The 27,963-nt window shown below is 37.1% G+C and overlaps 1 protein-coding gene across 21 annotated transcripts in view; it reads right to left on the bottom strand.

The window, feature by feature from the left end:
• LOC144301100 (uncharacterized) overlaps positions 1 to 27,963 on the bottom strand; it is a 217,777-nt gene that overhangs the window by 117,533 nt on the left and 72,281 nt on the right. For 20 of the 21 annotated variants that reach the window (XR_013367984.1, XM_077877639.1, XM_077877714.1 and 17 more), the window contains one exon: positions 15,811 to 15,944. The gene's annotated coding sequence lies outside the window, so the exon portion shown is untranslated. Of the gene's footprint in view, positions 1 to 13,026; positions 13,160 to 15,810; positions 15,945 to 27,963 lie in introns of those variants that run through there. The other variant, XM_077877739.1, reaches the window with a different exon arrangement.

The following is a 27,963-nucleotide window of genomic DNA, read 5'->3' as shown; positions in this document are numbered from 1 at the left end:
AAAAAATTATAATGCCCCTAAAATATCTCATCACGCTGTTTGTCATAGGGTTAGTTCTCAGTAAATCGTAACTGTTATTATCCTTTCAGACCACTCCTAAACATCTTGAAATTCCCATCTGTCAATCTTCTAGCTTCCAATCTGGGTGGCTGCTGCTGCCTACTGTGATACTGGGTCCTTGTCAGGAACATCATATGTGTGAACACAGCCTCTCATGTGCTTGCTCTGTTATAAGGGAATGAAGCAGAGCTAGAGCCAGGGAATGCTTATTTATTCATCACCCCAGACCCCATGAAGCATTCTGCAATGTGCCCAGTGGGCACTGCAAACTCTTAGCCTAAAGAACACTTTATGTGGGATTGCTGTATATGCAGCACAGAGCACGTTGTATTATTAATTGGTTTTAATGCTTCTCCACTTAGTCTATTTTTCTCAATGAGGTTGATAGCTCTTGAAACAGGGACTGTGGCTGATATATATTGCCTTCTTAGTGTCTGGGAAAGTCTTTCTTACAAAGAGAAGTTTATTAAATGATGGATTAATGGATAAATGGATATATCAATAAAATATGTAAGATCAGCCCTTCTCAGATGTGTGGATGTGTGTGTATACATATTTATTTCCTGGCCTATTCATTTTTTATGCAAAACAAAGGGAAAGTCATACCAATAGGGAAAAAATAGTCACTTTAATATCTTTCCAGTTCTATCAATGGGGCAAATTTAGCTTTCTCTGAATATTTACCAATAGTAATAAAAAGGCATAGAACTGATTTCCCAATTCTCTGACATAATACATCAGTTAATATTGTGTTCACCAGAGGGGAATATATATGATATATAATAACATATATATATAACATATATATATATAAATATATATAAATAGGGTCTATTTAAAATTCTAAAAATGTATTTAACTTTTTCTTAAGTGATGAGAGTTTTAATACTACTAATTGCTTAATGGAAAGGAAGGAAGGCAGAGAACAAAGAAAAAAAGGGAGGCCTTCATAAGAAGTCCCTGGGCTCATAAGAATGTGTTTACTGAGACTTCCTTTTGAGTCTTTACCTTTTCTCTTTTGTGTACACATGAACGTTTAATGAAGGTCTATCTAACTTACTTTTGGCCCATCATTTTCAGCTGACTCGCCCTCCAGCTTCTTCCCTTTTCCAAGCAGATTACCTCACCTCCTATCTCATGAAGACAATATAAGCAACAAAAACAAAATAACAAGCCAAAAACCTAGAAACTTACCCTGTTCATCTGCACATTCTTCTCCCCTTCTATAACAATGGAACTGGTGACTCTTCTGCCATCTGAAGTTCAACCTCATTAATTCAACTTCCTTAGAGACTGAACTCATCAATTATCTCTCCCCTTCTCTAACATACTTTCCTTTTTTAAAAAATAATAAATTTATTTTTTATTGGTGTTCAATTTGCCAACATACAGAATAACACCCAGTGCTCATCCCGTCAAGTGCCCCCCTCATTCCCCTCTACCCAGTCACTCCCTCCCCCCGCCCTCCTCCCCTTCCACCACCCCTAGTTCGTCTAACATACTTTCCAATCTCTTCTTCTGCTTATAGCTCCTCATCAAGAAGTGAACATTCTCAAATTTGCCCAATTAAAATAAAACTGTCCATTGCTCCTTATGCTCTTCGAAGTACCTTTCTTTCTACCTCTTCGAACATCTTGAAATACTGTCTATTTTCACTGTGTCCTTTTATTACTCTGTCCTACCATGTAATACATGAGCACATATGAATATGTTGAAATTAATAGACATTTTATGTTTTACTTTACTGACCATCCTGCAATGCATGCACTTATGCATGGAGGTACACATCTATATACATGGATATATACATCTATGTCTCCAGCCCAAGATCTCCTCAGAAGAACACATCTAGTTTCGTTTCTTTCCTCTTCAGTGAGGAGACCCCAGGCTAGGTCATTACCACAATAGCTCCTCCCTGTTCCACCTGCTTTCACAGTGTTCCCTTTGGCTAATTGTCTAAAATGCAACCAGATAACAAATCTGATCATGTCTCTGTTACTTACCATCCAAGGACTTCCAGTTACTTATTGGATAAAGTCTACAACTGTAAGTATAGGTGTTTATTGGGATGAGTAGGGGTCATGGGCTCTTGACCAGCAAAGTAGCAGTTTTGCCCAGATTTATATTTAATATTGAATGTGGGTAATACTTCTTAATATCTTTGCTAGATAGCAGCTATTGTTGAATATTAATATCCATTGTCATCATGGGGTCTGTAATAGGCTTTAAAAATAACACACACATACTCACATACAAATATATTGATGTATTTCTCCCTTTCCTTCAAAAGGGCCTATAACCATCTGTCTGCTTCACCCTCCCCTTCTCATTTCTCAGCACTTCCCAGCTCAAAACAAACCATTTCTTGTTCCTGACCCTTCTATATCCTTTCATCTAGCAGAAACTTCACATTTTTCCATTAGCTATTCTCTCTCTGAAAGACCTTCTATCTACTCAACTTTATCAGATTTCTTCCTTTTAGATTCCAGACTTAATTCAACCAAATATTCCCTACTTCTGAAAAAAAAAGAAAAAAATGGAAGCCCATTTTTTCTGATGTTTTATTTCCCAGTCTAGCAGAGTGTTCATAAAATATTAGAATCTCTGAAAAATTAATAAATGAAGTAAATAAAATCAAAGAATGGATGAATGGGTGGATGGGTGGATAAAACAATAGACATGTGAATTAATTAATTAAATGGGTGGATCTATTTGCTGGAAATCCCTCTAAATTGTGGCAGAAATGAGGGAACATATGCCTGGCCTCATCTCATTGGTTGGTAAACTAAATCTTAAAGATGTTATTACATGTATAAGTGATCTAACTACAAGAATCAAAATGAGAGAAAGAATTAATTCTTCTAAGTTTATATAAGGAATCTGTGCTCCAGATTGAGATGTACAGTTTCTGCCTGACAACACCATCAGCAGATACCACTGAGTAAATACAAAATTTCTCCCATAAAATCCCATAAAAACTCACACTTTTCCAAAACATAGTGCTCTGAGAACTTTCTCTACTGGGTATTGTCCATCTAGTCCTTAGAGATCACCTCTCTACTGTGTCAGAATTTGGACTTGACACCCTCTAAAATCTTTCCAAAATTGAAGATTCTGTAATTTATTACAGGCTCTGAAAAGGACAGTGGGAGAAATGAGTCTCAGAAGTATCAGGCAGGGTCAAATCAGAAAAGCAGAAGCCACACTAGGTATTTCATCAGAAAAAAAAAAAAAGTGTTAGGAATTAGTGCAATAAATGTTAAGTAACAAAGCAGAAATACAGTTTTGTAGGTTTCCAGCCCTAGAATTAAAAGGCAGAGTACAGAGGATGGATTTGGTGTTGGAATACTAAGAAATGATAGCTTAATATGAGATAAATACAGTAATCTTGCTTTCTAAAAATGTTGACACTTGCAGTCATATAGAGAAGAACAGAACATTCTTTAATAATACTGGGATCTTGCAGAAGAGTAGCTGAATAAGCAAAATGCAAATGGGAGATCTGCAAAGAAAAGTTAATTTTATATATTTGGAATGGCTTTGATAGCCAGTAGAAAGAGGCCCAAGTGGAAGATACCAGACTTTGGAAAATAAAATGTTCATATGACACAAGCTATGTATGTATATAAAAAAGTATTTACATAAAAGAGAGTAGAGCAGAATCTTATTCTTTCCACAGTGAGGCAAAGCAGGCTTAAACCACTAGCAGGAGTCTATCAGTTGAGAGCTGGGCCTCTAGAGCCAGGAAGCCCAAGTGTTAAATGCTGATGCTGATTACCTCTCTGACTTGCACAATGTGCTTGACCTTCCTGATCTGTGTTTTCTAGTCATTAAAATTGAGACACAAGACTACCTTCTTTTAGAACCGAAGAGGATATTTTCATTCTTGTTCTCTACCCATACATTTGAAAGCTCCAACTTTCCCCAACCTTTCTCATTAGGCAAGGTTAGTCAAGGTTACTTTGACTAACTCTGAAATGGCTTTATACCCAAGGCCAGAGGAATCACCATTCCTGTTCCCAGCTGGTCCAAAAATTTCAGTCATGTTCTGCTTTTTCCCATGTGACTTCATCCTCCTGCCTCCAAATTAAGCTCATATTAAACCACATGAATTCATCAAACAACACATGAGTTAAGCACATATTAGGAAAAAACAGAATAGACTTCTTTCCTTCATTAACCTAATACAGTCATCAGGGTAGAAGGGTGTTACTATGAACATTCCTGTGTTTTCTCCACAGATGAGCAATATGAATCTTCACTTTCTCTACCTGAAGTTGAATTATTCTATTTTCTTCAAAACATGGTTGAGAGTGAAGTAAATGAGCAGTTTGGATAAAATGATTTTTTTGGCATTTGGGTCAAAAATATACAAAAAAAGTTGTCAATAAGTAAACAATGAAAATATGTGATGAAAAGCTCTGTAAAATCGGATCCAACTACAGACTCTGATCAGAAAAAAAAAAATGTTTTTTTCTTTTCTTTTTTTTTAAATAAAACTGAAGCAAAACAAAGAAAAATATGCATTTGCCCCATCTGTTACTGGTCCATAGAAAATAGCATGGGGTTTACTCAAATTCAATTTGTTGACACAATCACACATTGGGCAAAAGCAATCTAATTTTGTCTCCAAAAGCAAGTAAGGGTTTGCCACGCTAGATTCTTTCTACAAATTGCATTACTATTTTCTCTTATTTTAACTAATTACCCACAAGGGTCCTCCTTCCAAGGACAAATATTCTATCATGTGCTGTTACAATTGGTTAAATGGGAGATGCTTAAAATGTTTTCTTTTTCTTTCTTTCCTTCTTTTTTTTTTTTTTTTTGGCACCTCAATGACTCTTCTAACATAGACTCAGATTTGAATACCACAGCTGAAGCCATAAATGGAAGTGCAAATTATGTCTGCAGATGTGGGGAGTGTTTCCCATCACACACCAATATTCTCCTGCCTCTTAATCTAAAAACTAATAAGATAGTTCATGGTTTCAAAGTAAGCTTTTCCATGCTTGGAAATCAGAAGAACATGTTATGATAATAATTTTTAAAAGATTTGCAATGGAAGAGAAAAGATGATGTGACAATTGCTGTGGGATAAAATGCAAATGCCATGGATTTTTCAAAGGTTAAGATTTTCTCAATTGTTTGTTTTCTGCAAGTTATCTCAGTCCTGTATCATAATTCTCATTTGCAGAATGTTTTTCAGGTCACAGTGCACTCCTGTTGTGATTTCATCATTTGAGTTTTATAGCAATATCTGAGGAAGAAATTACCATTATTCCTCTCTTAGAGGTGAGGAAACAGACTAAGAGGTTGAGTGATTTCTTGACCAAGGTCATACAGCTAGCAAGAAGTGGATCTGAGATTGGAACCCACATGGGCCTGGCATCAAAACTGATGCCTTTTCTTGAAATACGTACTGACACAGGTCTCTGCTCTGTCTCCTTTTTAACCTCAGGAGTCATACTGGAGAATCTGCCATGCATGGAAAAGACTTCCTACTTTCATCTCCTGTGGACTTGGAGTACATACACTAGTTTTTATTACTCATTCTCATTTACCTCTGCAGTGCCTATGAAAGGTCTGGCAGCAAAGCACCTATCCATTAGAACACCTCTGACTGGGCAACTTAGTTTTCTATTTAATGTACATTCATTGAGTCCTGTTGGAGGGGAATCAGGAAATAGAGATGCAGAACCATAGTCTAGTCCTGATACCTGGTGGGGAAAGCAAAGGGGAAAGGGGAGCAGGAAGGGATGGAGAATGAGGAGGGAGGTGGGCAGAGAACCTGATTTTCCCAATCATGACATATAGTGCCCATGAATCCCACTCAGGCTTTGGTTGACCTCAGAGAAAACTTTGTGGGACCAGAAGTGCAGACCCAAAATAAAAAATCCATCAGGAACAGAGTAGCTGATGTAGAATAGTCCTGGGTCTCAGCAGGATAACCAGCTAGAGGCAGAGGAAACACAGGTTCTTAAAAATAACTTGTTCTACTCTCACACTGTGAAATTTTATATCCTCAAAGATAAAGACAGGCAAAATTACCAGAGATGAGAGGAGTGGGGGGATGGGGAAAATGGGTGTGGGAAGCCTTCATATCAGGCTTCCAGGTATGAAATGAATAATTCATGTGGATAAAAGGCACAGCATAAGGAATATAGTCAATGATATTGTAATAGCATTGTATGGTGACAGATGGTAGCTACACTTGTGAATATAGCATAATGTACAAATTTGTCAAATCACTATGTCACACACCTGAAATTAATCTAAACGTATGTCAAATACACACACACACACACACACACACACATATATCAGAATTTTCTGACTTAATAATCTGAGACAAATATGCAACTAAATTTCTGCCAGTACTGCTGCATTTATTCCTCACAACAATCTTATGAAATAATTACTGTTATTTTCCCTTTTACAGAGGAGTAGAATAATGCTCAGAAAGGTAAATCACTTTCCCAAAGTCACAAAGCAGTAAACCTTTTTAAGTATAAATGTTCTCTTCTGTAAACCAGGGCTTGTAATAGTCTCCTATAGGGATTGATGTCACAATGAAAAGAGAAAATATATGCACTGGAAAAGTGTCCAGCATACAACAAGTAACAGGTCTTTACTCTGTTATTTAAAGCAGAGACATACATGTGATTTGAGTGCAGGTGGCTAAAATCCCAGGTTTTACTGCCAGATACAAGGGTTCAACTATTTACTTGAAGATGACATTTTCATCTGTGTGGGTTGTCTTGGCTCTGTAAGGTGTCCATGCTTCCTTGTCTCTACATGCTAATAACAGTAATAGAAAGTGCCTCCCAGAGCCATTCTGAGAATTAGATGGGGCTCTGTGTTTGGTAGGTAGAATGCTACCATTGGTCCTGTGATCTCTGCCCATCGGTGCTGTGTCCTCTACAATCCCTTCCCCTGGAGCATGGACTGGACCTGTAACTTGCTTCTGCCCAGTAGAATATGTCAAAACTGATAGGCGTTCACTTCCATGATAAAGTTCTATTACGTAAGACTTCACTTTAGCACAGGGGAGAGAGATTCCTAGCTGACCTTGCAGAAACAAACAGCTATCCTGTGAACTGCCTGGGGTGGGGGTGGGGAGGGGGAGACAAGGAGGGAACTGTGGGCAACATCTAGATTCCGAGCATGGCCTCCAGCCAACAGCCAGTAAGAATCATGAGCTTTAGTCATAAAGCACTGGGAAATCATCTAAATGACCTTGAAAGCAGATTCTTCCCTAATTGAGTCTCCAATTGAGAACACAACCCAGCCGGCACCTTGACTGTAGCCCCATGAGTCCCTGAGCAGAAGACTCAGCTCACACTCCTTATACACAGAAACTAACAGATAATAAATAAGTATTGCTTTAAGCTTATAAGTTGTTGTAATTTTTAATGCAGCAGTAAATAATCAATGGATGCATATAAAGCATTTGACACAGAGCTCTGTACGTGTTAGCTGTATCTTCTGTATATATCAATCAATAAACAAATATTTATAAAGATTTTTACTTATTCATAATATATTCCTACAAGACTATTCTAGTACTTATTGTATCCATTCCTTCTGATACAGTTAAGATAAAAGTCTTTTTTAGAATTTTAGTAGTTAACTTTTCCTGGATAAGGTCTAGAGTTAAAGAATTATTCTACAAGCCCTATGCAGCTGTTCTGTAACAAGTTCTCAGAGAGACTGTGGGTGTATAAGATTCAACTATACCTGAAATATTAAGGGCCTCCAAATAAAGAGGGACTCTGTGGAGTGAGTGGGTGAGAACAGACTTTATATAATAAGCCATGTCATTTCTTTTTAGCTTTTCATCATATTATTAAATTAAATGACAATTTTTGGCAGATTGAGTAATAGTAGCAAACATCCAGTTCAACAGCTATGATACAATATGCACATGCTTTTAAAAGCCTATCTAACAGCCGGTTGGAATTCAGCCTGAGATGAATTCATAAACACATATTTTATAACCTGCTTACTTGGCTATTAAATAATGAGGTTGGATTTATCTAGAAATTATTTAATGAGTGAAAATAGGACACTTTCAGAGTATTGTGGATGCTCCTTCTCTAAAGCTGTCAGTGTATGGGGGCTTTGCCCTCAGACCCCAGACATCCTTAGAGAAGCTAATGTCATTATGATGAACATATTGACAGAAGCACTGAATGGCAAACCAAAAGGAATTCTGCCTTTCTCTGCAAAGAGCTCTCCTTGGCTACAACACTAAATAAGAATTCCATTCACACAGTCTCCCATACTTAATCTCATTTTTTTTTAATTATATCATTCCTAAAAGAAGAAACCTTTTTTTTTTTTTTTAGGTTTTTTTTTTAGCGAACTTACCGTCTATGTTTTCAATAACTAAATTGAGCACCTATGACAAGCCAAAAAATAAATAAATAAACACAGATAAATCTAAAGGAGTTTAGCAACTCCACTGAGGATACATGTTTGGAGAGCACAAGGGTTGTTAGAACCCCAGACTCATGGCTTAACGGTATTAGACTGCTATCAACATGTCCTCTGGCTACAGCATCACTCATTTGTTCCTGTCATAAAGATATAAAATACAACTTTAAAAAAGTAAGATTCAGTATGAAAGAATAAGCTCCACAAGACAAAGGATGCCTTATTCTGAAGGGTTTGGTCTAAGACTGTAATCATCACTGGGGAGGTACAGAGGTATGTTCCAACTCAATCCTCAACACTTGGTGGCCCCAGACAGTGTAACAGGGAAGCACCTGATCCTTTACTGCCCCACTCATGTTGAAATTTTTGTTTGTAACTGTATTATTAACCACATCTCTGAGGTGTGCTTTCCAACTATACCTTTTTAGATGGCTATTGAGATGAACAACAGCAATAAAAATATCACACCACTTATTTACCATATTCTACTCTCAGCGTTTGTAACCAACCATATAAGCTATTCATGCATGTATTTAACAAATGACAATAGAATACCTCCTAGATGGGGCATAGTCAGGATGGAGTTCATTTCCACTAAACAAGAATAATCTCAATTATTTTCCCTTGTGTTAACTGCATCTCCCACCCCCTGCTTTCAGTCTTTGCTATGAATTGTATCTGGCTTCTGTTGCTGTACCCTAGCAAAAGCATTCTGTTATTCCCAGATTTCATGGAGAGATTAGCATGCACAGCTTTACTGACTGACTGGTCATAGGCATGAGGAAGAAGCATGAAAGTAGAGACTCCTGAACCCATGGCATGTAGAGAAGACACTAAGAGAATTGGCCCTGTAGCCAGACTACATGGATTTGACCTGGCTCTGCCACTCAGTAGCTGTGTATGATCCCAGCTGAGCTACTTCACCTCTAGTTATTTAGCTTTATCTATAAAGGAGAATAATAATAATAGTAAGTACTTCACAGATCTGTTGGAAGAATAAGAGCTAGTATAAGTAAAGAACATGGAACAGTAATTGACATTCAGTTAGCACTTGGGAAGTATTAGTTATTGTTATTAAAAAGAATATTAAATATTTCTATCCAAACTCTAGATCTTTTTGTATAGCATCTGAATAAACTTTCCCTAGTATATTGGAAAAAATGATCTTACCAAACCTTCTATATCTTTGGTGGGGGGTGGATTCCAAAATTGTTACCATAAACATGGATTTTTATTTTATTGTTAGGGTAAGAAGAAATAAATGCTATTTTTAAAACTATGATTTAAAACATACATGGATTCTCTTTTTCTGACTTTTTCCCTTCTGAGTCCTTCTCTTTCTCAGCAAAGGAGTTAAGATTTGCTGATTCTTTTGTTATGCTCCAGGCCATTGCCAACTAAGCTTCACTCTTGAGCCAGTCTACCTGGGTTTCTGTCGATGAGAACTTGGAAATGTACTTAACTCTCAATGCCTCAGTATTTTCATCAATCAGATGGGGAGAAATGTTGGGCCTACCCCTTAGTGTTGTTGGGCCAGCATAACACTTTGCATATATAAGCTCCCAATAAATTCTAGCTACTATTACCACCCTGAGATCTCAGGACAATTTCTGACAGTGTGGTTGTTCACTTACAACTTGCTGAATTTATGTTCTGTGAGCAGCAGAAGCAAAGACTCGGCAAGAAAAGTGTGAGGTGGCTTGTGAAAAATGCAGAAAAGTTCCATAATGCCAGAGCACACGTTGCTCCAGCCATGAAAGCCAAAACTCTCCCCCAGATGTCAAAGCACTCCTGCTCCCAGGCGTAACCCAAAAGCCAGGCCTCCCCAGCTCGCTTGGCAACTAAGGCCAATAAGCCGCCTTAATTCGGAAAATTTCACTCACATTCCCGGTCTCTGGCTCTCCACATGTCCCCAGGGGCTTTTGTGCCAGCCTTGAATCCCAATGTTGAAGAGGAAGAAAGGAGGGAATGGAAAAACAAAGAAAAAGGTAGAGGAAAGGTCGGAAATTTAAACTGAATTGTTTGGTAATGGAAAGTCCCTTTCAAGTCTCTTTAATTCTTTATTTGGATTCCATTGAGTGTGTGCCAAGAGGGAAAAAGGAAAGGTTAAATCCTTCTATCAGATCTGGCAAAGGAGCTCAGTCAAGCAGCTTAAGAGACGGATTAGCTCGCCTGCAATGCAGAAGTGTTAATACACAGGATGCCAGCAGGCCGCACAGACCCCTCCATGCAGGCCTTGGCATCCACAGGCCCCGGGAGGGTGGCTACAGGAGGAAATTGGCCCACAAGGTGACAGATCCCCAAGGAAGTGCGTAAAGATCCCTCTGCCCATGGATAGGACAAGGCTGTAGGTACATTCATCCCTTGAGAATGTGATAAAGCTTTGCATCCTCCTCCCAGAGACATACTCACATGTATGAGATTTTGCCAAAAACTGTAGGGGATTCAAAGACTTCAGGTGTCCCACCCACAGACCCTGCACTCTTGCCTCAAAACTTTGAGAACGTTTTGCTTAGAGTCTTATTGCTTTTCACGTGCTTCTTCCTGGCAGACTTCCCTGGAGTCGAGACACTTTTTTTTTTTTTTTTTTTTTTGAGTAAGATCAGATCCAAAATTTAAAACGTGCTTGTCTATGGCCTGATGTGTCTGTATTTAATTCAACAAGCAGGCAAGTTTAGTGAACAAAAAAAAAAAAAAAAAAAAAAAAACAACAACAACAACAAACAAAAACAAAAACAAAAACAAAAACAAAAACAAAAAAACTGGTCTTTGGAGTAAAAGCTAGGCTCCACTCTGGGTTCTGGCAATCTCACACTGGGAGAAAGTCACTTGGAAAGTCACTTAGCTTTTAGAGTTTCAATAGCTTCATGAATAAAATGAAGACTTACTAGTTGCCTGCCAATCTCTTCTAATTTTTGTTAGGTCACATTTCTTCTATGGCAAACTGATTTTCCAGTGATAAAAAGGACCATGTAAATAAGACAGGTTGGTGATTAGCTACAATGTGACTAACTCTGGAGATGCTAAGATGGGGGGACACAACCCTTCCTTCCCCAAAGGATTTTCCATAGAATAAGGAGATAGACCAAGAAATCTATGACCACAGCCCACTGCAGTAAAGTGTACTGATAAAGGCTTTATGAGGATCCATCCCCACTGAGGAGATCAGGAAAGGCTTCCTGAGAGAGAGAAATATCTGAGCTGCATCTCCAAGGCGGTAAGAGTAGCCCACTGGGAAAAAGAAGGATATTGCAGTCAAAGGAATCTCCAAGTTCAAAATCAAAGAGGAGAGGTGTGGCAATAATTGAGGAGTCTCTCATCACGCGGGCCCAAGTACATACTGTGTGGCTGAGAATCCTGAATTAAAACACAAATACTGGGAGGGCAGTTCAGAGCCCAGAAAATGGGGCTAAAAAGGAAGAGATTTTTGAGAAGTCCCTTCCCTGTCCAACTGAAAGGCAGAGGTTGGCTGTTAAGAACATTCCTTTTCTCTGTCTCCACATTTCCCCATACGAATGCCTCCAGCTACTGTGGCTCTTTTGAGGAGAGATGGTACAAAAACCCACACTCCTCTCATGTGTTAGATTCTTTTGCCTTCTTTTGGGCTCTTTTCCCCAATTTCAGATTAGAGGAAGTGCTTACTTCTTTAGGATCTTCAAAACCCTCTCCCTACGTGGAGGACCCAGAATGGACATTAAGAGAGATGGCCAAGTTCTCTGGCAAAGGAAGCTGGGTCAGATTTCAGTTTGAAGAACATCCTCTGCATGAGTGTAAATGTATAAAAACATGTGGGATTTGGAAAAGCCAAGGCAGCCCCTGCTGAACACTTTCCCATGAAGTTTTAAGCTTGTGTGTATTTTAAAGGAAATGCAATCCGCACATTTCAGATGTACTTAGATTTAATATACCCAAATGCTCTATAATAACTTCTGCCATCCAAGTTCTTAGAGCCTGGGGTTTTAGTCAAGTTTTCCCCTTAGAAACAAGAAGCTGCAGGTTTTTCCAAGAGTAGAAAGAGTATGTAGCTGGCAGACAAAACTTCATTTTTTTGTTTGATACAAGAAAAAAAAATCCCCTAGAATAAATCCTGCTTTTGAAGTCCTCATCTGCCCTTTCTGTATGGCATTCACACTCACCTTATTCTTGACAGGGTGACCTCACACCTGCAGTTGTCCAAGTCCTGGATCATACCCTTTGCCCTGGCATCATTATTTGCAGTGCCCACTTCCACTCTTCTAATATCCTGGTTTGAGAGTTGAATGATATAGTTGCCCAGTATAGGGCAGACTTGTGATGCACCATTCATTGTCTCCACCCTTTCCTTTTGTTAGAGTTCAAAGAGAACCACAATATAAGCCACATATGTGATTTAGAATTTTCCAGTAACCATATTAGAAAAGGTAAAAATAGGCAAAATCAATATAAATAGTGTATTTCGTTTAACTTAGTATAACAAAAATATTATATCATTTCAAGATATAACTAGTATGTAATGTTAATGGGAGATTTACATCCAAAACTTACAGCGTATCTCAAACTGGAGTAGTTATATTTCAAGTGCTCAGTAGCCACATGGAACATTGTCTACACACTAGATCACACAGTTCTCCATTGGGAGCAGAGTGTCACAGAGTCCCTTCCAAGTGGTAGCAGACAATTCGGCCTGTAAAAACTTAATATAAGAATATGCTACAGTTCCCACTGTTGAAGTCACAAGGCAATAATTGAGATTTATTGTCACCTTCATCCATAACCCATTCTGATTTTCCTAGTAAATTGTAATTCAGTTCAATTAATGGACTCCCAGTCTTTGAATTAAGTTACATTTTTAAACTGAATGAGAGACCAGAACTTTTTATTGTAGGAAAGAAGGAAGGAAGGAGGAAAGAAAGAAAGGGGGAAAGGGAGGGCAGGGAGGCACAGTGAGGGGAGAAGGGAGGGAGGAAGGAAGAAGACACTGATAATTCACCCACCTAGCTTTCTTCAACAATACAATCTATTAGTCATCAAATCTGTTGTACATTGTCCTGTGGGTCGAGGCATTGAGATTGTCACTATGACTTTGATGCATATATGTCAATCATGTCCACCTTGCTTTCATGGTGAAGTGTTACCACCTGACCTTTGCTATTCCAGAAACCCATCATTTTTATCTGGTACTAGAGAACCCAGGACCATGACAATGTCTCCCCGGTCAACAGTGGCCTACAGAGGACAAATACTATTAAGCTTCTCAATGATGTCTCCCCTCTTAAAACATGTCTTAGTGAGAACGTCCTTAATTATACATTTAAAATGTAGTCACACACTAAGTTCTCTTAAACATTATATTTATTTAAAAAACTATGTATAGATTTTTTTAACACAAAAAAAAATATTAATGGAGACACTCAATTTTCCTTAACACTTCTATAACTTTAAACTGAGACATTCTCAGTCTCGTACATGGTGCACAACAGGAGCTTCATAACTGAGAAGAACCCGTCTGAAGGTCCTGTCCTCAACACTGCCACTCTCTGATCTACTTACCTAAGTCATAGGCTAATCTTATGATTGCATTTTGCATTTCTTAAGATAAAAAAAGTTCATTTTCCCACTAACTCTGTAGACCTTTGAACTTGATGGGTCCCTGCATTCTCTTCATATGTAGCCTACATCTTGCTCAAATAAGATGATTGAGGTTTCGATCTCCTTCATGGCATTACTTATTTACTTACAATGTCAGAGGCCATTCACTGATATCCGCCACTGGAAATGACAGACTTTCTCCACGACTGCTATATTTGATTAGTGGTGAAGCAAATTGTCATTTGGTGTCACTTCCTCATCAAAGCAGTTTCCTCCATAGGGATGGTCATTATTACACATGTGTGTACACACATAAACACACACATTCTATTACTAATTCTTACATGCTTTTATGAATTCTTATACTCTTAAAGTATGAATTTCTTATATTCTTGAAGTATGAAAGTACGTAATTTTATGTGAATTTTTTCTCCTTCTTCTTCCTGTACTCTTTCTTTTCTTCCTTCTTAGTACTTACCACTGAGACTGACATATAATGAATACCCAATAAGTACTTCTTGGACAAGTGAGGTACCAGACAAATTCAAATAGGAAGCAAGATTTTTTAAGCCCTTAAGAAAAGTCACATCTGAACATTTAAACACCAAAGAGCACCTTTTTAACTCTATTTGTCACTATCCTCCCCATTCAACAGTTTCACACCATTTATAATCTGGAAAACTCTAACATAAAGCTGATTCTGTTACTAGTTAATAGGACAAAAATTACAGTGACTGTGAAAACTCTAACTTAGAACCCCCAGATTTGAGGATAATTAAAATCACAGCTTGAATGCAGCAGGAATAACTATTTGAATTTAATTTACTATTGTGAGCAATATTAGAGCTGATTACTCCCCCCCCCCAGAATTTTGTACTTTGATATAATTTCCGTTTTGTGAGTTAAATTTACTTAAGTGTCCATATTTTGCAATTCAAAGTACAAATTAACTTTATGTGTATTTTTCTCCTAATAAAAGTGACATTCAATAAAATTGTAAATGTTCTCTTGTTTTCCTTCTGTCAAACACTTTGGACTTGAGTTTTATTTTAGAAATGTGTGTGTCAGCATCAGCAAACCCGGAGTGCTCCTAGAGTAAAAGCCTTAATTATAAAATGGTTTCTATGATAATATTGGTTTTACTTTTAGACTCCTCCTCCTTTTTAATCTGAGAAGGCAGTGTGGCATAATCAAAATAACATGGAGTCCAGAGAACACTGGATTTATTTTTTTTAAAGATTTTATTTATTTATTTGAGAGAGAGAGAAAGAGAGAGAGAACATGTGATAGAGAAAGAGAGAGAAAGCAGGAGCAGAGGAAGGGGCAGAGGGAGAAGCAGGCTCTCCACTAAACAGGGAGCCAGATGCAGGACTCAATTCCAGGACCCTGAGATTACAACCTGAGCCAAAGGCAGACACTTAACTGACTTAGCCACTGGTGCCCCAGAACATTTAATTTAGAGCCCAGTTGTATGTGGGGCATTGAGTAAGATGTAACCTCTCTTAGTTGTAATAATAATAATAATAATAATAATAATAATAATAAATGTTTCTATATGCCAGACACTGTTCTAAATACTTTTCAAATATCTCACTTAAAAATTCTCATATCCCCATTTTTGAAAATAAGGAAAAGTGAGGCTTAAAAAAATCAAAATAACATGCTCAGAATCACAGTTAGTAGAGCATAAAATCTTGACCCCAATTCATTCAACAGAATTCTAATACCACTGCTCTTCACCCTTACTCATTAGATGCTGCAAACTGGAAGTGGCATCATTATCAGGACACAGGCTGGGAAAGCTGATGCAAGGACCATCCACTTGATCAAGTCCAGTGTTGCCATGGATCATTGTAGTCCAAACTTGTCCTCTTTTTGACCTGAGAGAGAATCAACCAAAATCAGAATGTCAGCACCCTTTTTCTGTTGTCCAAACTCACACAATCCTTCAAAATAAATGCTGAACCAACCACTTGGAATGATCCGCTTGCCAGGCTTACTTTTGGAAACTTGGCAGGCTCTGGGTCCTAGCACATGCCTGCATGTCTGAGTCTTAGAGCTCCTAAAGGCATCTGGTCAACTCCACAAGAGGTTCAAAGAACCACGGGATGCAACGTGGGGCATTGCAACCAGACAGCATGACTGGACTTGGAAGCAAGGGCTCAAAGGTTCAGCAACCACTAATGCTCAAGACAGAACAGAGGCCCTTCTTGCCTGGGCCTAAGGACAAGACATCAGTCAGATGTCTAACCATGTGGAGGAAGTTCATCTTAGGATAGACCAATGGAAAATCTTGACAGCATTCACATTCCCAGAGGCTGTATTGTCCCCATGCCCTATATGGTCCATGAAACACCTTTGTGTCCTTCCACTAAGATCATCTATTTTTGCTTAAATAAATTTAAGACCTTTGTCTTAAAACCAAAGGATCTTGAAAAATGCACCAATGAAAAATTGTGTGTTGTTAATTTGTCCTGGGTTTGGCTTTGATAAAAAAAATTTCAGAGGGCTACAGCCAATCAAATTGAGAGTGTGAAACTGAGTTAGGGCAGAGGGAAAAGGTTCCTCTTATCTGCCACCTTTTGAATGCATGACTGTCAGCAAGTTATTCTACTTTTTTTGCTCAGTTAATTCACTGTTTAAAATAACAAACACACACCAGAACTCTCTATCTTTCCTCCTCACTTTATTTTCCCCCTACTATTCATTTTTAATATACTAAATAATTTACTTATTAATTTTTGTTAATTGTCCTCCCTACCTAAATGCAAGTTCCATACAGATGCAGCTGGATCTCCCTGGTCCAGAATTAAATTTAATACATTAGAATTCAAAACATATTTGTGGCAGTTGTTGAATGTATTATGTGAGTTGATTAGACCATATCAGTGGTTACCCTCTTGAGATCCTATGAACCCTGCAAGTTCATAAAGACTGTATTAGAAACGCCTTAGGCTAATTTGAATATTACTAAAAGCATAATGGAAATAATGCATTTCAACCATCATGACACTCCTCTGGTAACATCTACCATCTCGTTAAACAGGAGAATTGAATGCTGCTTAAAATTGCTATTTATTATTGCTTTTTACTATTTTCATGAATTATCTATGTCTCTTGTTTAGTAAAAATTATGCCATTGGTATAACCAAAAGTACAGTTTTTTGAATAAGCAAAACAAAGAAGACAATGGAAGACAAAAGCTGTAACAAAATTCTTTGGGATGTGACATTTCTCAAGTTAATTAACATTTCCAAACCATATTCCACTGCCTTAGAAAATAATAATAGCATAAAATAGCACATAAATAGCCTAATGTGTGCTCAGTGTTAGATCCTTCTTCCCTCTACATGATAAAAGTTCTTCTCCAGCCCTAGAATCAAGGATTCTATGTTGCCCCAGTTACACAAGTGTGAGGTGATCTCTAAGTACAGTGTTAGTACAGAATTTCCAAAATATTCTTTTTTTTTCAATGCAATAATTCCTCAAATAAAGACTTAACCAAAAAATTATTAGAACTGATAAACGAATTCAAAGTCACAGGATACAAAATTAATATATAGAAATCTATTGCTTTTTTTAAGATTTTATTTATTAATTCATGAGAGACACACAGAAAAAGGCAGAGACACAGCAGAGGGAGAAGCAGGATCCACGCAGGGAGCCTGATGTGAGACTCCATCCTGGGTCTCTAGGATCACGCCCTGGGTGGAAGGCGGCGCTAAACTGCTGAGCCACCCAGACTGCCCTCTATTGCATTTTTATACACTAATAATAAAGTATTAGAAAGAGAAATTAAGAAAAATAATCCCCCTCAGAAAATTAAAAATAGAAATATCATATAATCCAATAAGTTCACTATGGGTATTTACTCAAGGAAAATGAAGACACTAACTGTAAAAGATATTTGCACCCTATGCTTATTGCAGCATTATTTATAATATCCAAGACATGGATGCAACCTTAATGTCCATCAATAGATAAATGAATAAGGGAAATGTCTCTCTAGTGCACACACACACACACACACACACACACCACTGGAATATTACACAGTCAGAAAAAGGATGAGATCATGCCATTTGAGACAGCATGAATAGACCTAGGGTGAGTATTATGCAGTGAAATAAGTCACACTGAGAAAGACAAATGCCATATGATTTCACTCAAAAATGTAATTTAAAAAAATGAATAAACAAAAAGCAAAATCAGAACTATAAATACAGAGAATAAACTGATGGTTCCCAGAAAAGAAGGGGGTGGGAGTTTGGGCAAAATGGGTGAAAGGGAGATTCAGGTCTCCAGTTATGGAATGAGTGTCATTGGAATAAAAAGCAGAGCATAGGAATACATTCAATGATATTGTAATAGTAATGTAAAGGGACAGATGGTAGCTATATCTGTGGTGGATATAGCACAATGCATAAATTGGTTAAATCACTAAGTTGTACAATTGAAACCAATGTAACACTGTGTGTCAACTATATTCAAATTAAAGCAAAAGAAGAATTGACTGTTCAGCTAATGAGTTGGATCCATCAGAATAACTTCCAATTTACCAAAGATTTTTTGACTACACTTAGCTTTCCTTTCATGTAATTCTTTAATATTTTTGAAAAGGAAAAATAAAACAATCCCACTTACACTTGAACCAAAAATAATAAAATGCCTAGGAATAAACTTAACCAAGGAGGTAAAAGACCTGTACTCCAAAAACTATAAAATATTGATGGAAGAAATTGAAGATGACAAAAAAAATTAAAATATATTACATGCTCATGGAGTACCTTGGTAATGCAGTCAATTAAGCATCAGACTCTTGGTTTCAGGCAGATTGTGATCTCAGGGTCTTCAGATTGAGCCCCTCATCAGGCTTGGCACTCAACATGGAGTTTTCATACTCTGTCTTTTGCTGCCCCTTCCCACTGCATGCTCATATGCACTCTCTTTCTCTCAAATAAATAAATCTATTTTTAAAAAGATACTACATGCTCATGGATTGGGATAGCCAATATTGTTATAATGTATATACTACCCAATGTAATCTACAGATTTAATACAGTTCTTATCAAAACACCAACAGCATTTTTTACAGAACTAGAAAAAATAAGCCTGAAGTTTCTACAGAACCACAAAACACCCTGAACAGCCAAAGCAATCTTTGAGGGGAGGAGGGGAGAACAAAACTGGAGGTATCACAAACCCAGATTTCAAAATATACTACAAAGCTGTAATAATCTAAAAGCATAGTATTGGTATAAAAATAGAGAAATAGGTCAATGAAATAAAACAGAGAACCTGGAAAAAAACTCACACTTTTATGGTCAATTAATCTGCAACAAGGAAATTTGAGGAAAGGACATTGAGAATATAAAGTAAGAAAAAGTCTCTTCAACAAATGGTCTTGGGAAAACTGGGACAGCTACATGCAAAAGAACGAAACTAGGCCACTTTCTTATACCACACACAAAAAGTAAGTTCAAAATGGATTAAAGACTTAAATGGGAGACCTGAAACCATAAAATTCCTAGAAGAAAACAAAAGCAGCAATTACTCTGACATCAGACATAGAAACAATTTTCGAGATATGTCTCCTTTGGCAAGGAAAACAGAAGTAAAATTAAATTAGTGGAACTGCATCAAAATAAAAAGCTTTTGCACAGGTAAGGACACCATCAACAAAACAAAAAGGCAACCTATTGAAAGGGATAAAATATTTGCAAATTATATATTCAATTAGAGATTAATATCCATAATATATAAAGAACTCATACAACTCCACACCAAAACAAAACAAATAATCCAATTAAAAATGGGAAGAGGATATGAATACACATTGTTTTTCCTAAGAAGAGATACAGATGGCCAGCGAACATATGAAAAGATGGTATCACTAATCATTAGGGAAATGCAAATCAAAACAGCAATGGGATATCACCTCACACCTATCAGAATGGTTAAAAGAAAAACATAAGAAATAATGAGTGTCAGTGAGGATGTGAAGAAAAAGAACCCTTGTGAACTACTAGTGGGAATGCAAACTGGTGCAGCCATTCTGAAAAACTTCATAAAAATAGAATTACCAAATGATCCAGTTATTCTACCACTGGATATTAACCAAGGAAAATGAAAACACTAATTTTAAAAAATATATTCACCCCTATGTTTATTATACCATTATTTACAATAGCCAAGATATAGAAGCTATGTGTGTATATATATATATATATATATATATATATACACACATACATACACACACTATATATATATTATATATCAGAACATCACTAAGCCATGAAAAGAATGGAATCTTGCCATTTGCAACAACATTGATGGATCTAGAGGGTATAATGCTAGGTGAAATAGGTCAGTCAAGGAAAGACAAATACCAAATGACTTCACTCATACATGAAATTTAAGAATCAAAACTATTGAACAAAGAAAAAAGAGACAAATGAAAGAACAGACTTAAATACAGAGAACAAGTTGATAGTTACCAGAGGGAGGTGGAGGGAGAATGGGTGAAATAGACAAAAGGAATTAAGAGTATACTCATGTGATGTCCACTGAGTAATGTGTAAGATTGTTGAATCATTGTATTGTACACCTGAAACTAATATAGCACCGTATGTTAATTACACTTTACATTTTATAAAAATATAAAAAGTTTCAATACCATGTAAGACTCAGTGAATTACTACTAAACTAGCATATCCCTAATCCTCACAACAACTCTGCAAAATAGGAGATAGGAGCTCAGAAAAGTCCCATGTTGTTCAATAATAAGCAGCATAGGTGAAGACAAAGTTTACCTCTCTAATTCTTAGAAAAAACAACCAATGAGCAAGGTCCATTTGACAGTTTATTTCTGATTACAAAAGGAAGAGTAGATACAGATGGAGTAATGGTATATGGTATTAGAAGAAAAAGAAAAAAAAAAGGTCATTGGAAGAAAGAGTGACAGGGCAGGTGTGTAACCAAGACTAATTTTTGTCTTGTGCTGAGGATCCACCTTATCCCCAGTTAGCATCTGAGGAGTATAAGAAAAATACATATAACTTTTTTTTCCCATTGGTTGCTCATTGACACCATGGAAGATGTCAGAAGAGCCAAATTTGAAAAGGATAACTTTTAAATTTCTCAACATTTGCCATGTTTCTTGCAGGCTGGGACCTTTTCATGGTTACCTCTGTCTAGAATCCCTAAGACTATGTAATAGATCTTAAACATAATAATAATAACTATCATTAGGAGCAATTATTGTATGCCCAGATATTACCTTGAAGATTTAAACATATTACTTGTTTAGTTTTATCCTTCCCAAATCCCACAATTGTGTAGATATTATTAGTCACATTTTTAGGATGAGGAAACTGAGACCTCAGAAAGGTTAAATGAATGTTATTAATCATAAATAGGCTGGAGTATTTAAAATTAGCAAAAAGTATCTAAGCTTCAGTTGCTCAAAGGAACAAAAGTTTATTTTTCCCACAAAGTCCTTCTGATCTGAGTTCATGAGAGACCCTCTAAGAATGATTTTCCTTCCTGTGCTGAATGGGTACTCCAAGCTGATCACCCACCCTTTTTCTGTCATCTTAATGTGAGGCCTAGGTAACTACTATTGCAGGAAAAGAGAAGAAGTCAAGATCTCATACTGACAAATGCTTCAGCCCAGAGGTGGATGGCCTGCATCACTTCTACTCACAGACCATAGGCAAAAACAAGCTCCCACGCAGCTGAGGTTATCCACAATGAGAGAAGAGCTAGACATTGTTGAGCCCTGACACAGACTTACCCAAGGCCACACAGGTAGAAGATAGAGTAGCAAAGACCCCATACTAAGTATTTTGATTCCAAATTCCTATCCCATTTTATTGCTTTGTCAACCATCTCAAAGAGCATCTGTATTTAAATGAGAACCTCTAAGTATATGTGTCTGTATATATATGTGCACGTGTGTATGTGTGTGTATGTAGGGATATGTACATGTGTGTGTATATATATACATATATATATATATTCACGAACTGTGAATGCTTGGAAGACATTTAAAGCAAGGGAGAAGCTTCTTCCCACCTTAAATTATACTCTAGGTTCAGTAAAATATGTGGGAAACCTCAGGGGCTTTTGAAGAACCAAAAGAAGTCTAGCCCTCCTCTCTAGTACTGTTATCATGATCATCGAAAACACTACCCTGAATAAGCAATCTAACAGTTAAACGTTTGTATTGGTAATATTGTTATAGCCTGCATTTCTTGAACAATTGCTCCATTTCACATGGTCTTCCCAAACTTTACATATATTTATTCATTTCATCATTATAAGAGCTCAGTGAATTAAGTACTACAATTGGACTCATTGTCTTGTGCGAAAAGTGATATGAAAAGGAGTAAAATAATCTCAGGTCAAATTGTGGGCTTTCTATGGAAATGAAATTGTAGAAACATCCCCCACCTTTGCCTTCTTTTGCAGATGTTCTTCCTAGGCTTCTCATGTATGCAAATTCTAGAGATACCCCCAGGTATAGCCATCTCCAAGCAGAAATTAAACATGGACAAGTCAGCACATCAAGTCTCAATAAAGCAGAGAAGACAACTGACCACATCCAGAGAGGCAGGTGACAAAGTTCAAAGCTTTGATCAGATACTAGATGCTCAGGTTATATAAACCAGCTTCCAAGATGACTCCGTGAAAGAGAGAACATGAGGAACAAAAGGACAAGCATGGGTGGGATTTTGTTGGATCAATGTAATGAAAGATCTCAGTGCCTGCAGAGGATTAGATCTTTGCTGCAATTTCAGAAACCTCCTTACTTACCTATTATCATCAGCCCAACTTAAGGATCACTGGTAGCTCTGATACAGCCTCTCTTTCTATAGCGCCCTCCTTCTCTGACCAGTTTTTGTAGACAGAAAAATAACAAAATAAAATTACAAATAAATTCTCCAAATACGGCAGGCTTCAGGTAAAGGCTGAGCAGTGATCATATACCTTCTGTAGCTAGATCAGTGGAGCTCTTAGAATATATCAGAAAGGATTCAGCATCCTATATTTCAGCCCAACCATATCCATAGTAGAAAGAATGGTAGGCTTTGAGTCAAAGACCAGATTTTTCAGTTTGCTACCAGTGGCCCCTCAAGGGTAAATCGGTGGATCTCTGTGAGACCCATTCCCTTGTTTCTTAATGGTGAAACTTGCTTCTCTTACCTTCTAGAGTAGGAATGAAGATCAATCAGCAGTACCTACAGGAAACAGATCTCCTAATACCCCAGATTCATCCTCTTACCTCAGGACCTCTGAAAATACATCTCCCTCTTTCCTGAAGGTCCTGCCTACTCAGTTCCCTCTCCATGGCTAGTGTCATGATAACATAATGCCCTGTTTACATACCTGTCTTCCAGCTGTACTATAAACTCTATGAGGGTGAGGTTGGAGACTTGTCATTGCATCGCTGTATGCCCATACGAGATATGTTGAAAAGGCACACTGGGGACTTGTGTTTCCAGAACTATGATAAACAAGACATTCTAACACTGAAAACACTGCTAATGTTGGATACTATATAGAAAATTTTATTTTAAAATGCACTTATGGGTTGACAAGGCAGAAAAAATACATAAAAGTCAAAAACTCACTGTGGAAGGGAACTCCAGAGAGTCAAACAGAGCAGTGAAGTCAGCTCTCATCTGGGGTGTTTGCTTAACTCCAGTGGCCTAGAACTCTTGTTGGCAAGGAGACAAGCCCCAAAAACCACCCAAAGTAGGGAGTCTGATAAGAGAGTCCCCACATGAATAAAGTTAATATAAGGGTGAATGTAAAATAATCCCACCCCCAACCTCTCAATAGTCTCTACACTAAGATAAGAGGAAAAAGTTCCCTAAAAATTCTTTACCACAAATTGGCCACTAATCATATTGGCAGCCCCAAATCTCAGTAACTAGGTAGCCTGAAAACCCCTACCTGAAAATTTGCTTTAAAATATTCCCAGAGTGGCAGAACATATCTTGCCTGGAGGAATCCAGCTCCAAAACAGGCCTGAAATAATTCTTCAGATCAGAAATAAGAAATCAGAACTTACTCTCACCTTTTTCAATCAACGTTTGCTAGAAATCCTCTGGTAGAACAGAAAGTCAAGAAAAAGAAACAGGTGGTACGAGTTCATTATAAAAAAAAGCAAAATTTATGATTCAGGATAATATGATTACACAGAAGAACTCAGATTGACAGTGTAACTCTATTAACAGATATCAAGGATTCTTGATACAAATTAATAACAAAATAATGAATAGAGAGAAAATGTATTTTAAAAAGGGAACAATCTAAGGGGTGCCTTGGTGACTTAGTTGGTTAAGCATCTACCTTCAACTCAAGTCATGATTCCAGGGTCCTGGGATCTACAGAGCCCTTGTTAGGCTCTGTGCTCAGCAGGGATCCTGCTCCTCTCTCTCCCTCTGCCCCTCCCCCTGCTCATGCTCTATCTCTCTTTCTCTCTCTCTTTTAAACATTTTAAAAAGGAAACAATTTATAATGACATAAATTATCAAGCACATAGATATAACAGAGAGGAAGTAGCTTTATGGAAAGTTATTTTATTGCAGAACATTAAAGAACAAAATAAAAGAAGTGCTATATCATGTTCATGGATAGTAAGACTCAATATTTATGTCATTTCTTTCTAATTGATCTATAAATCTATAAAGACAATGTAATTCTAAGAATATTCCAACAGGTTATTTTTAAGAAATTTGACAAATTGACTCAACTATTTTATATGGAAGAACAAGAGCCAAGAAATTATCCTGAGGAAGAGCGATGGTGGGATTTGGCTCTCAAAGTACCAAACATCAATATTAGTAGATGGTGATTATAGGAGGGTGGTGGGATTGTGCACACAGGCAAATAAATACATGAGAAGAAAAATTAAAGCCCACTAGCAGCCCCCCTCAATGTACAGAAATTTAATTTATGACACAGCCAGTATGACTTATCAGTGGCACAAGATAAACTAGTTAATAAATGATCCTGGAACAATCAGTTTTGGACAAAAATGAAATTTAACTCCTATTTCACATGATATACAAAATAAATTCCAGTGGATTAAATATTTATATGTTAAAAGTAAAACTATAAAACTTTTAGAATATAGGAGAGCACCAGAATATCTTTATGACATCTGGATAGGGCAGGGTTTCTAAACAAGAAATAGAAAGTACAAATCATGAGGAGCTGATGATGTACTCAGAAATATTAAGAACAGCTGTCTGTCCAGAGACATAGTACAAACACTGAAATGACAAACCACAAAGTGAAAGAAGATGTTTGGGAATATGTACTTACAAAATTAGTATTCAGACAGTAAAAAGAACTTACATTGATTGATAAATTAAAAATATTGAGGGGGGAGGAGGGAATAGGCAAAGTCTTTAATAAGTGCTTTATGAAAGCAGAAATTCTAGTGACCAGTAAGCATTCTAAATATTCTCAGCTCAAAGAAATGCACACTGAAACCATAAGAAGTTCACTATTTTTCATCCAATAAATTGGCAAAAATTAAAGAATGAGAATATCAAGTATTGGCAAGGATTGGGGGCAACTATAACTCATATACTGCAAGTAAGAGTGTAAACAGTTATAGTTATTTTGTAAAACAAGGCAATAGTATCATATAGTAATGTCATATGCTCCTGGAACCCATGTTTCACTTCCAAATAACCACCCTTTAGAGAATCCTGCCCATGCATACCAAGAATTTATATAATAATGTTGATATAGGAATGATATAGTAATAAAAAATAAGTTTAAAAGGAAGCAACTTAATTGTCCAAGGATTCATAGATATTGAGTAAAATGGACGGATGCCAGGGTGGTTCAGCAGTTGGGTGTCTGCCTTCAAGTCGTGATTCCAGGGTCCCAGGATCGAGTCCCATATGAGGCTCCCTGCATGAAGCCTGCTTCTCCCTCTGCCTATGTCTCTGCCTCTCTCTGTGTGTGTCTCTCATGAATAAATAAATAAAATATTTTTTAAAAAAGGAGTAAAATGGATAAGCTCATTCTGCCATATATATAAACTAGCATACTCTATAGTACTGAAGAGAATAAATTAAAACTACTTGAACAACACAGATGCATCTCAGAATACAATGCTGAACAAACAAAAGTCAGAAACAAAGGATTGATGGCAATGTTACTCCATTTATATTGATGTCAAAATCATGCAAAACTAAAACAAATATGTTATTCTTAAGAAATGCAAACAAAACCAGTATAACCATAAAGAAAAGAAAGAGGAGGTTCAATGCAAAAGTCAGGGTTGCAGTTGCCTCTGTAAGGAGGACAGGCATGTGATGAGGGGGTGTATATGGTGGTTTTCAAAAATATTAGGTGATGGCATGTAGGTGTTTTTATTGTTATTTTATGTAATTTATGTATTTTTAAATTAATACTTTATTCAGTATTTAACAGAGATTTAAAAGACACATTGAATTGCAAATGGCTTAATTATATATCATCTTGTATTAGAAATCATTAACTTATGTTTTCTTTAATGAACTATAGTGACTAATAATACTTATAACTAGTATTTACTAAACCTTTAGTGTATGCTGGGCACTGACTAAGTACTTTATATGTATTATCTCACTTAAGCTTCTCAAATTTTTTCATCTTTATGCCCATAATGTAGATAAGAAGACTAAAGCACAAAGAGGTTAAGTGTTATCCCAAGGATTCACAGATATTGAAATGATCCCTGTTGGCTCCCTTGAGCTCACCATGTCTTGGCTTTCAGTATCCCATGCAATATCAATATGCTCAATATATATTCAGTTGTCAATGGGCTAGCAGTATGGTTCCTACTGCCAAGATGCCTGAATAGTCTAACTCAATGATCTTCTGAGATGACCTTGGAGAGCATGACTCCTGCAAGTGGGGACTGATAACTAGTGAAAATCAACAGGAAAGATATTAACCATCTTAGACACACTATAAACAAGTCAACTCATAGGGTGAATCCACAATACAGAAACAAAACTGATCAGAGGAAGGATCCAAGTATGGAGCAGTCCTTCTGGATGATGTTCACTTTCTTTGGGCTCCCTCGTTTTATTTTCACATCCATTCTGCCATGGGAATATTTTATTTTATTTCTTTTATAGATGAGAAAAGTGATGCTCAGGAATACTTTCTGCATCATTCATAGGGTGCCCACTTACCAATGAAAAGATCTGCATTTAAATTCAGGCCTGTCTGTCTCCACAGCATCTTTCCTCTGCAAGATCATATTAAGAAGGAAACACTATTGAGCCTCTGCTATGTGCTTAGTCTCTCCAATGGGTACAAAGTGGATGATACCAGGATATCTGTCATTAGATTTGGCATCTAATGATGTATTCAGGTTTGAATACAAAATTTACGTGAACCGCGATCTTATAACTTTCATCTGGAAAAGTGTAATAATTAATAGTAATAATAATAACAAAACCACGCTTACAATATTGTCATAGTGATTACAAAAATTATTACATATGAAATGCTTGACATCTAGTAGGTGTTTATATGTGTTTACGCCCTTACTCATTCTGCCTTTCTCTGGGTAGGAAATTAGTTCCCTTAGATTTTCAATCAACTAGCTGAGGGGCCTTGGTGAACTGATTTCCCTCCTCTAGGACTTCATTTCCTCATCAGCACAAGGGTCATAGACCAGATGACATTAGGAGGACCCACCCCCAAGAGCCACAGTAAACTAATAAAGCTTTAAACATGAAGTGGCACATATCCTCTATCACATGAGGGCAGAGAGGGGATAAAATGAATCTTGATCTATTCTATTCTAATACAGCAGGAAACCTAACCCTCACCACCCACCTCGCCGGGATCTGGGAAGGATTAATGAGACAT

This window comes from Canis aureus, chromosome 2 (genome assembly GCF_053574225.1).
Source record: "Canis aureus isolate CA01 chromosome 2, VMU_Caureus_v.1.0, whole genome shotgun sequence".
Lineage (NCBI taxonomy): Eukaryota > Metazoa > Chordata > Mammalia > Carnivora > Canidae > Canis > Canis aureus.
This window is presented reverse-complemented; position numbering and strand designations above follow the sequence as displayed.